This window comes from Canis lupus, chromosome 3 (genome assembly GCF_048164855.1).
Source record: "Canis lupus baileyi chromosome 3, mCanLup2.hap1, whole genome shotgun sequence".
Lineage (NCBI taxonomy): Eukaryota > Metazoa > Chordata > Mammalia > Carnivora > Canidae > Canis > Canis lupus.
The window spans coordinates 43,796,831-43,807,717 of record NC_132840.1 but is presented as its reverse complement, the minus strand read 5'-3'; positions in this window follow the sequence as shown (position 1 = coordinate 43,807,717).

Below are 10,887 nucleotides of genomic sequence, written 5' to 3'. Positions count from 1 at the left end.
AGACTAGTGGATTTAAATTAAACCTATTTAAGCTATTTTAGTTTGAAGGTATTTTTAAAAAAATATTTTTCATTGCTAGCAGTTTATTTTATGGTGCCTCCAGTTATTGACTCAGATATTTAAAGGTTCAAAATCATCGTATTTTCATTTTTAGTCCATAGGGACGTGACATGTTCTTTGTGTGCATTTGTACTCCACGAGATTTAAAAGACAAGTTCTTTAGTATACCAGGTTGCCACAAGTACTTGACTTACTGATAATATTTGGTGCATGTATCATGAAGAAGTTGTTCTCAGTTTGTATCACTTTTATCATAGAATAACTTGAAAATCTACTTGATCTCTGGAGGAAAGCATTTTAGGTCACTTTTTTTTTTCTTTTTTTCTTTTTCACAAACTATGTAGTATATACACTAAGATAGTGTAGCCAGGAGTACCTGCAGTCACTTGTTTTAACATTAAACTATTTTTATAAGAAAAATCTTTTGAGAAAGAAATGTATTTTATTCATGGAATAATTATAATTTACTTTTTATCACTTGGTCTCTGGGTTTGGTTTTCTTTTTTTTTTTAAATCCCAGGTTAGATGGAAAATATGAAGTGAGAGAAAAGTAAGGAAAGATCATTTATTTACTGTGTTGAAAATGTTTAGTTGTGTGGGTGTTGGTCATGGCTAAATAAAGTGAATTTCAACTTTATATTTCGTGACAAACATGAAGTTCATGTTTGTATACTTCATATATAGAATTTAATTACATTAATGCTCAATTAGTGAAGAAAGTCTAATAACTACTAGGTAATAACAGTCTAATAACTATTAACTTAATTTGTTCCCATACTGTCCACCCTTCAGCGACTAGACTAAGTATTCATCTTTTCTAAAGCTGGCAGGACCTGTGGCCAGGAAATGTTAGGTAGTGATCTTTTTATCTTCTTTGATGGATCAGCTATCTAAACTTTTATTCTCGAATAATCACAGTATCTTTGTTCGTGTAACAGATGTTTATAATTTGAGTGAAAATGTGCAGCTGTTTCCAAGAACCTTAGGTTATGGACTCCAACTTTTTTTTTTTTTTTAATCTTCGTTGCCCTCTCGTGTTTCAACTCTGTATTACATCAGTTGGCTAAGCCCTAGCCTTTGTGACCTCCTTAAGTATTAGATATTTTTGCACTCTAAGAGAATGTTGTTTTAATTTGTGTGAAGGTGGGTTATTTCATTAGATATTACTCTTCCAAAGATACAGTCGGTTTCATCGTGCAGAAAGTCACTGTACTCCTGTGTTCTGACTTCTGATCTAAAGAATTGATTCCTTTATTTATCTTATTTGAAGTACTGTGCTAATATCTAATTTGCATATAATGAGTCATTGAAACTGAGAAAGTGCCTAATTGAAAACATAATTATTTTTCAAATATCTGTCAAGTTCCACTCATATTGGAATAACTTGAGATCTTATGACTGACATGGAAAAAACCGAGTGAATCATGGTTTTTAATAAGTTGATATTCTGAAGCCTGAATTCCAATTTCAGAATCTTTTTATACTTCTTATTAAAGGTAAGAATCATCCCTGAAATGACTTCAGGGTACATCTCAAAGGTACATATAATTTCAAAGCAAGTGATGTGTATATCTTTTTTTTTTTTTTTTTTTTTTTAAAGACATTCCAGAGCTTGTCAGTGGTTCTTGGACCTCCATAACTCTAGAATTTACATTAACTGTAGTGGAAAACACTATGCAGGTGTGCTTAAATGCATAATTATCTTCAGTGTCATCAATTTGAGTACATCCTTAGCACTCAGCGCAAGAATAATAAAAGTTTTTTTTTTTTTTGCTACTGTGCATATCCTTAAAAAGCATAAAATCCCCACAACTTTCTGCTTTGTGATCTGAGATACTGAGAAGACTAAAAATCTTAAGCCAAAATTAAATACTTTCAGAAATCATTTTGCTTGTTTAAATTGTGTGTCTAATTGAGTCGAATGTCCAGGTTGAGGTAGAGAAAAAAAGTACTAGGCTTGATCATTGGGCCTGGATTTGAGCCCAGGTTTACTGTAATTTAGGGCATAATCTCGGGTAAACACCTTAACCTCTCAGGTTTTTATTTTCTATATGTAAAATGGGCTAATGATATCTATTTCTAGAGTCCTTTGGTGATGGATTAATAATTCAGGGACAACCCCATATGGGTTCTCATGAAAATGCACATGGGATTATTTAATGTTAGGCATATGTGAAGTATTAGGGCTATCTGGGTATGTTTGTGAGCACTTTGAGGAGGAAGGACTGTGTCTTACTTACCTTCATTGACTGAACATCTAGAAGAGAACTTGGAACAGAGTAGTTCCTCCGTAAGTATTTATTGCACTGGTTGGTGATTGAGGTCAGGGAGATAGTTAATCCATGCATGGAAGAGAGAACACTGAAACAGCTGGGAAGCTTACTGCACATTTGATGTATTACCAGAGTAAAAGCTGAATCACATGGCTGCTGGTCATTAACATGCTTTCATCTTCTCTTCACCTCTCATCCTAATACTATTCCACCGTTTCAGTCTCAATACTGGCTGGGCCATGATGCTACTTTTTCTTCACTTCCCTACATCTTGAACCAGAAGGGGATCTTGTAGTTCTTCACTTCGTAAGGAGCCTTCACAGGAAGTCGTGCAGCCCCCCCAGGAAGGACGGCGCTGGCACACACTGTGACTGACAGGCTGCCCTGGCTCAGTTATCACAGTGCTGATGCTGTCCATTCTAAAGGTACAGTACTGTGATAACTGAAGGATGGCAGCCATCTTGCCTTCTTCCATCGAAGGAAGTCCCATCGTGCCCAGGAAGGAAGACAAGATGAACCGGGCATGTGACACTGTGGTGGGGACCCGGAGACCCGCTGACCTTGCTCCTGTGTTGGACCGCTCCTGGAACGTAGGGTATGGGTATGTTAGTCTGTCTTTGCCTTGTTCTGTGATGTGGTGGGGATAAGGAAGAACTGGGTAGTTGCTTACATGGCAGGGTAAAGACGGTTGCATTGAGTGGATCTCTAGCAAGATCTTCAGAACTTTTAAGATGTTGGTACTACATAAGTGCTAAGTATGAATAAGTATTTCTGAAAAGATATTTAGAGAAATATGTGCCATTTTTTAAAAAAGAGTTTATTTATTTATTCATGAGAGACAAAGAGGCAGAAACATAGGCAGAGGCAGAAACAGGCTCCCTCTGGGGAGCCTGACGCAGGACTCGATCCCAGGACCCCGGGATCATGACCTGAGCCAAAGGCAGACACTCAACCACTGAGCCACCCAGGTGCCCCTTAAGATTTTTTAAGTGTGGGGTTTGAACTCACAACCCTGAGATCAGGGGTTACATGCCTCACCCACTGAGCCAGCCAGGTGCCCCCCCACCCATTTTTTTTCCCCTTTCAGTGCAAAAGAGGTATTTTTACTAAAGCACAGGGACGGGACCCATGGGCAAGAAGAGCTGCACTGGGATTGTGAAGAGCAATTGATTTGCCATTTTTATAAATGTAAGAGCTAACTTGATTAGCTGGTACTTGTCAATATTAGATGTTCAAAATGAAATTCAAATTAAACAGAAAAGAAAGCCTTATCTGCTGAACAGCATTGATGTTATTGTATGAATAAAATTATATCTTTGTGCTTAAGAAATGGATAGGGGATCCTCACATTTCAAGAACATTGAAAAATAATTGAAAATCTAGTCCAATTCAAAAAATATTTGCTGAATGCCCATGTTATTGTTGCTGTTACCTTTACATGAAAATAAAATGTAAAAAATTTTATTTCTGTCAAGAATTGAGAACCACTCTGAAGTGATATCTAAAACATTGATTTCAGGGATATAAATCTATAAATACCAACCTAGCATCAGGTTTGCATAAAAGACTAGGAAATTTAACAGAACTTGCACCTTTAGCCTGTATCCTACACTAGATAGACTACTGTTTGGTTTAGGGTGGGGTTCTTAGAGAGCCTAGGGTTTCCCATATCATTCAGGACCCCTAAGGAAGCTATACACATGGATCAGCAGCAGACAAGAATCAAAATATTACAAACTTATTATGTGTTAGCTCACAGTCTGTTGCAAGGCTCAGGTAATTTCATAGAGTTTAGGCTCAGTGCATTAAACAGAGACCTCCTACCTCTTCTCAGATTCATGTCTATATTGGGGAATCTGACCACCCTGTAGATAGATGACTAGTGTAAGAACCCAAAGCAAGTGCCCCAGATGCTTGGGCTAAGGTGTGACAGAGCCTGCTGAGGTTAGAGTGTGCCTACCACAGGGTGAGAGGAGCCAGGAAAGGAAAAGCCATATGTGTGACCTAGTATAAAGAGACCTTACCTGCTAATCAGTGCAGCCCACTGCACTGTTAATGTCTTGGACTTGGGCCAAGTGTGTTATTAAGTCCTTCACTGAGACCAAATGAGGAAAAAGGGGAACAAGAAGTGTGAGTAGAGAGGCAAAGCCTTGCCTTCCCATCCAGAAAGGGTCAGTTTCACCTTTCATTGTTCGATCCTCAGGCATTCCTGGTCATTGCATTCCTTCACTGGTTCACACAATTCTCTTTAGCCCCTCTTTTCTCCCGAAGAGGGACCATTCCTAGGGTAATCACTTTAGCCATACCTGCTTGGCCCTGAATTGTTTTCCACACAGCATTGACCACATTATGGCCCAGTACCTTCACATGTCCTCATATATTCAGAATTTCTCTAAACTTCAGGCTAGATTATGTTTTTGATTAATTATAAAGAGTTGTGTATTATAGTATATTGTTCCTAAATTCCTTGGAGTTTTCTGCTTCCTTAAACAAAAAGGGAATTTCTGACAGAAACCCTGGAAGAGAAACTTCTAAGAAGAGAAAGTTCTAGGATTGGTGAATTCTCAAGTAACTTGAAACATTCCTAATTTTTAGTATTATAGCAGGTGGAAAAAAGTGCCTCAGGGAGGGATGTGTTGTGCAATCATTGGCCTTGGTGAGGATTTCACCACCTTATTCGATCTTCCTGTTTTCCCGTTACTAGTTTTATAAAAATTCAGGTTTTGTACTTACCCGACTCTGATGCCAGAATCCACACCCAGGCCTGTGGGATACTGCAGAGCTGAGTGTTGGGTGTAGTTTGGAATCACCCCGGCACTTCTACAGATGGAGCTATACTGGGTCCTGTTTCCTGTCAACAGGAAAGCCTGAGGCTTGGTCTGTGGCAAGAACTCTGGAAGGCTTGCCTAGGCCTGGAGGTCTTTGGCATTTTCAAGGCAGTTCATAGATGTAAGGTGTTCCAACAGGTTAAGTGAAAAGAGATGCAAGGAAAATCTGATGGGTTTTTTCCACTGCTTTGATTAAACACGCAGTATGTTTGGTTGGTGTATTCATTACATTCTTCATTTAGGTATGTAAGAATGGAATTAAACGTAGAAATACCATATGATCCATCGTTCCATTCCACTTCTGGTTATACACCCAAATGAAGGGATTCAAACAGATACTTGTACACCCAGGTTCACAGCAGCATTATTCACAATAGCCCAAAGGTAGAAGCAATGGATGAATGGATAAACAGAAGGTATATACATACAATGGAATATTACTCAGCCTTAAAAAAGAAGAAAATTCAGACATGTGCTACAGTGTAGATGGATGGACCTTGATAGCTAAGTGAAATGAACTAGACACAAAAGGATAACTATTGCACGATTCCTCTCGTATGAGATTCCTAGAGTAGTCCAATTCATAATGCCAGAAAGTGGAATGGTTGTTGCTCAGGACTGGTGGGGTGTGGGGGGGAGTGCACGTTTGATGGGTGTGGAGTTATTGGGGAAGATGGAAAAGTGGAGATGGTGGTGGTTGTATAACATTGTGGATGTACTTCATGCCACAGAACTGTACACTTTAGAATAGTTAAAATACATATTTTATGTGTATTTTACCACAATTAAAAAAAAAAGCATTTCAAGGTAAAAGCACTGTTGGAGCCAACAACAGGAGTGAGTTGAATGCTCTCTTCCTTAGTCTTCAGTGTGAAGCTAACAGTTTCAATTAAGAATTTAAAATGTTGGGGCACCTGGATGACTCAGTGGTTGAGTGTCTGCCTTCGGCTCAGGATGTGATCCTGGTGGGATCGAGTCCCGCATCAGGTTCTCTATAAGGAGCCTGCTTCTCCCTCTACCTATGTCTCTGCCTCTTTCTCTGTGCCTCTCATGAATAAATAAATAAAATCTTAAAAAAAAAAAAGGGATCCCTGGGTGGCGCAGCGATTTAGCGCCTGCCTTTGGCCCAGGCGCGATCCTGGAGACCCGGGATCGAATCCCACGTCGGGCTCCCGGTGCATGGAGCCTGCTTCTCCCTCTGCCTGTGTCTCTGCCTCTCCCTCTCTCTCTCTCTCTCTCTCTCTCTCTCTCTATTTCTCATGAATAAATGAATAAAATCTTAAAAAATTAAAATGTTAACATAATTTTCATGTTTTTCTGCATTTAAACCTCTCTAGTCTATAGACTGTTAAGACCTGTTTCCAGGATTTCTGATATCACTTAGCATAGTTACAAAATTTTGTAAAATAGAAAGAAAATGAAGCCTAACTGAATACCAGAAGTGAAATGGGAAAAGGGTCTCAATAGACAGTGATGTGATGGGGCATCTCTTGCTGGCTTTACTCTGTTTCTGGTGAAATCAGGGTGGCTTGCTGGGTCTCTCCATGCTCCACGTGCCTCATTTGCCTGCTTCTTTGGAACTGTGGTAAAGATGAGGTCGTATGTATTATATATGAGATACATATATACATGTGCAATGTACTATGTATCATGAATTGTATATATACACATAGCTATATGTATATATGTGACCATTTTGATGACTAAAGGAACATTCAAGTGTGGCATGTTCTCAAAATGCAGAAACAATAATGTCTAGTTATAAATCAAACTTATTTTTTATTTTTTTAAAGATTGTTATTTATTCATGAGAACACAGAGAGAGGAGAGGGAGAGGCAGAGACACAGGCAGAGGGAGAAGCAGGCTCCACGCAGGAAGCCCAACTTGGGACTCAATCCCTGGTCTCCAGGACCAGGCCCTGGGCTGTAGGCGGCGCTAAACTGCTGAGCCACCAGGGCTGCCCCATTTATTTTTTTTTTAAATCAAACTTTTAAACATCGGACTTGTTACTCAAATACAACTAGCCTCATTAAAAGTGTCCTAAGCTTCCTGTTGATTGTGAAAGAGTTCTATTTGTTATTACATGTCTAAATTTGAAAATAAGTAAAAACGTAGAGACAAGAAATAGGCAGCAATAATCTCTTAGGGATCATATTTTATTAGCCGTGAGTAAAAGCATTCATTTGTGGACTTTATCTACTTCATCACAAAGCTCTTTACCTGGGGCCATGCTTTGGAAATCAGATTGTAGTTGTAGGAACTGCCCCCACCAGATCCTATGCGGTATTCTGACTTAAGTTGGAGCAAGTGGGGTGAGCTCTTGACCCTGCCACACCAATTTTGAATATTTTGCTGTACCTAATACATTGTTAGCTTCTCTGAATAACCAGGCAATTATAAATGTCCATGAGTTTGTGTCCAGACCAATTGTTCTTTGAGACAGCAAGCCTCTTTGTGTTTCTGTGCTTCTTATAGAGGCTTTTTCCTCCTAAAAATTGCTTTCTTAAAAGTCTGCATTCATATTTAAGTAATTAGTGTCATACAGTTCATTCTTACCATTAGCTATTCCGTTAATCTTTTACCACATAAAATCTCATTCAGTATGGGCAGGAGTAAGGGAAGCACCAAAACACGTTTTTTCTTTTGTATCCAAAACATGATGATTGTGAGGATTCCCATTGACAGAGAATGCCAAGTATGAGAATGTGCCTGGAACATTCTCAGCTGGAGTTCTTTAAATTGTTTGAAAGGGTTTGGGGTTGTAATACATGCCTCTAAAGTAATGTATGTTAAAACAATTCACATAGTAGAAATGGAATCAAGTAAGCTGATGATATTTTTATGCATTTGGGCTGTTAGTGTACTTCTGTTTTCCATGAGATTATGAGGAGATGGGTAGTGCTGTTAAGATGTGGAGAACAGGTCCAATTTAGTCAGTGGGAAATTCGTTTTCATTCTGTGCTCTTTGTAAATCAAATTCCAGGTATATTACTTAGATTCCCATTGCTTGATACATATATAATATTTTTTCATTTGGAAAATGAGTACCGGGCAGCCCTGGTGGCCCAGCGGTTTAGCACCACCTTCAGCCTGGAGTGTGATCCTGGAGACCCAGGATCGAGTCCCACATCAGGCTCCCTGAATGGAGCCTGCTTCTCTCTCTGTGTGTCTGCCTCTGTGTGTGTGTGTGTGTGTGTGTGTGTGTGTGTCCCTCATGAATAAATAAAATTTTAGGAAAAAAGAAAATGAGTACCTTCATACTGGGAATATTTTAGGGTCAGTGGAAGGTAGCTGCCTAGAGCACTTTGTTGAGATTCCTGAAGCTAAATCTGGTCCACTAAAAGAGGTGCTGTACCTACCCGTCTACATCTACCAGTGTCTGCCATGGGCATCAGAATGAGAAGCAGTGGTACCTTTGCTCACCCCTTTGTAGATATGTACAATTTTTAAATGTCTGCCAATAAAATGTGTAGACATCAGTCTTCTTTTTTTTTTAGTGTTCTTCATTTTAGTGTAAAAAAATCCTGACTCACCTAGCAGGTCTTAAATTATTCTAATACCATAAAATTTGCCATTATATAGTAAATGCATCCTGGACAATCTCTTGCATAATTTATATATGTAGAATTTTGTTTAATTGGATCAAATAGAAGAGGCCTTCCTTTTTTTAATGGACAGGATTCTTTGCTTGAGATGAATCCATGTTTGTTGAGCACCCATGGATGCAGGTCTTGTTTCACCCTAATGTAAATCTTCAGAGTAGAAGAGTGTGCTTCGGTTCCTAAGTGAGGAACCTGAGGAGGCCCAGGGGATCCCTAAGCCACCCAGCTGGCAAATGGTAAGAGGAAGGGTATGAATCCAGAACAGGAAAAGTATAGGAAATTAAATTGGTATTAACTTAATTCAACCTTGCTCTTGAAACTTGTTTAGTAGGTGAGGCTTTGCAAAGGGATTAGACCCAGCGTATATAGAAATGGCTTTAAAATTTACCTTCCACCATACATGCTGCCCTCTCCATTCCATTCTTGACTTCTGATGTGCTCTCAAGCTGTGCAGCTGTAATTACCCTTTTAAAATGAACATTTGATCATGGCACCAAAAGAGCCCTCTGATGGCTTTCTTTACTTTTGGGACCAATACTATTGTCCTTAACCTACCTGGAGGTCCTGGGCAGGCTGCCTCTCAACTGCCTCTCTGACTTCATCTTTTGTGCCCAGTTGACAGGCCCACCCCTTGGGGAATGAAGTCTTTCTGCCTTAGGTGCATTTACTTCTGCCTGGGATATCTTTGCTATTCATTCCACCTGGTTGTTTCTTAGCCTTTGGTTAAATATTAATTCCTTAGAGACCTCTTTCCTCACACCATGTCCAGTCTTGTGTCACACCGTGTTTTTCCTTCAGAGCACTTGTCACAATTACATGTGTGTGTGGAATACATATATTTGATGTGTCCTTAGACTGGGAGTTCCTTGAGGACACAGACCATATGTCTGTCTTTTGCTTTGTTCACAGAGCCTGCAACGTGGCTTACAGTAGAAATCTGAGATAGTGTGAGATGCTAAGTGGAGTCTTTACTGTTTTCTAAGAAGATGTGAGAAGAGCTCATGGTAAAAAAAAAAAAAAAAAAAAAAAAGGAATTAAAAAAAAACCCCATGTTTGACATTTAGGTACTTAACTACCTTTTGATTTTGTGTATTTGGTGTTAGAAAGTGGTCTGATTTGATCTTTTACTTGCAGCTGTCCAGTTTTCCAACTAATATAACATTGTGTAACTACACTGAAATACAAATAAAAAGTAAAATTCAGGCTTCCAAAACCCACACTTTTCTGTGGCCACAGGACTGCAGCTCTGTGGCCAGCATTTTCCTCCGAAGGTTTTTCAAAAGGTCATTTCAGCAGAACCAATTCTTGAATTGCATTCATCCCTCACACTCATGTAAAAGAGGGAGGGATGTCAACTCTTGAGGAAACCACCTGCAGAGAAGAGTGCGTTCAACTTGGAGATCAATTTTTGTCTGAAAATTGGTGAGCATTATCCCAGAAAGAGGTCCTCCTGTCGACTCTGCAAAGCTAAGAGGAGTAGAGAAAGAGAGGACAAATTTGGTGGGACACAGGTATGATGTTTCTTGTACACTGTGGTCTCAAGTGAATCCACAGAAAATGGCTTGGGACTAGTGCCTGACAGGAGAGCACTCCCCATGGGATCCCTCGGCTCAGGGTGTGACCCCTGAGTCCGGCTCCCTGCATGGAGCCTGCTTCTCCCTCTGCCTGTGTTTCTGCCTCTCTCTCTCTCTCCCACATGAATAAGTAAATAAATGAAAAGGGAGAACACTCCCCACAACTCCTGAGGGGAACCCTGGCAGTGCTTCTCAGGAAAGAATTCACACATGTGCCCGTCAGGAGCAAGCCAGGATATGGATAGTATCCTAAAGTGCAGGCTTCTAGTCAGACAGAAAACTCACACTCACCAAGGATGGGGGGGGGGGCATCACCTCAAGATATCCTTTTGAATTTCATGAAGAGGCAAGCTAGCATTTAGATGGAACTTTTTTGAAAGGTGTCATTTCCTCAGAACCTGCTCTCAAATTCACTGTGGATGGAAATGAAGCAACTGAAGAATCAGCTCAGGGAGAAGGTGAGGGGTGCAGCTGAGACCACCTCACTCCATTCCACACCCCAGAGCTCCAAGACACCTCAGCTGGAGAGAGCTACAGAGCCTCATGCTG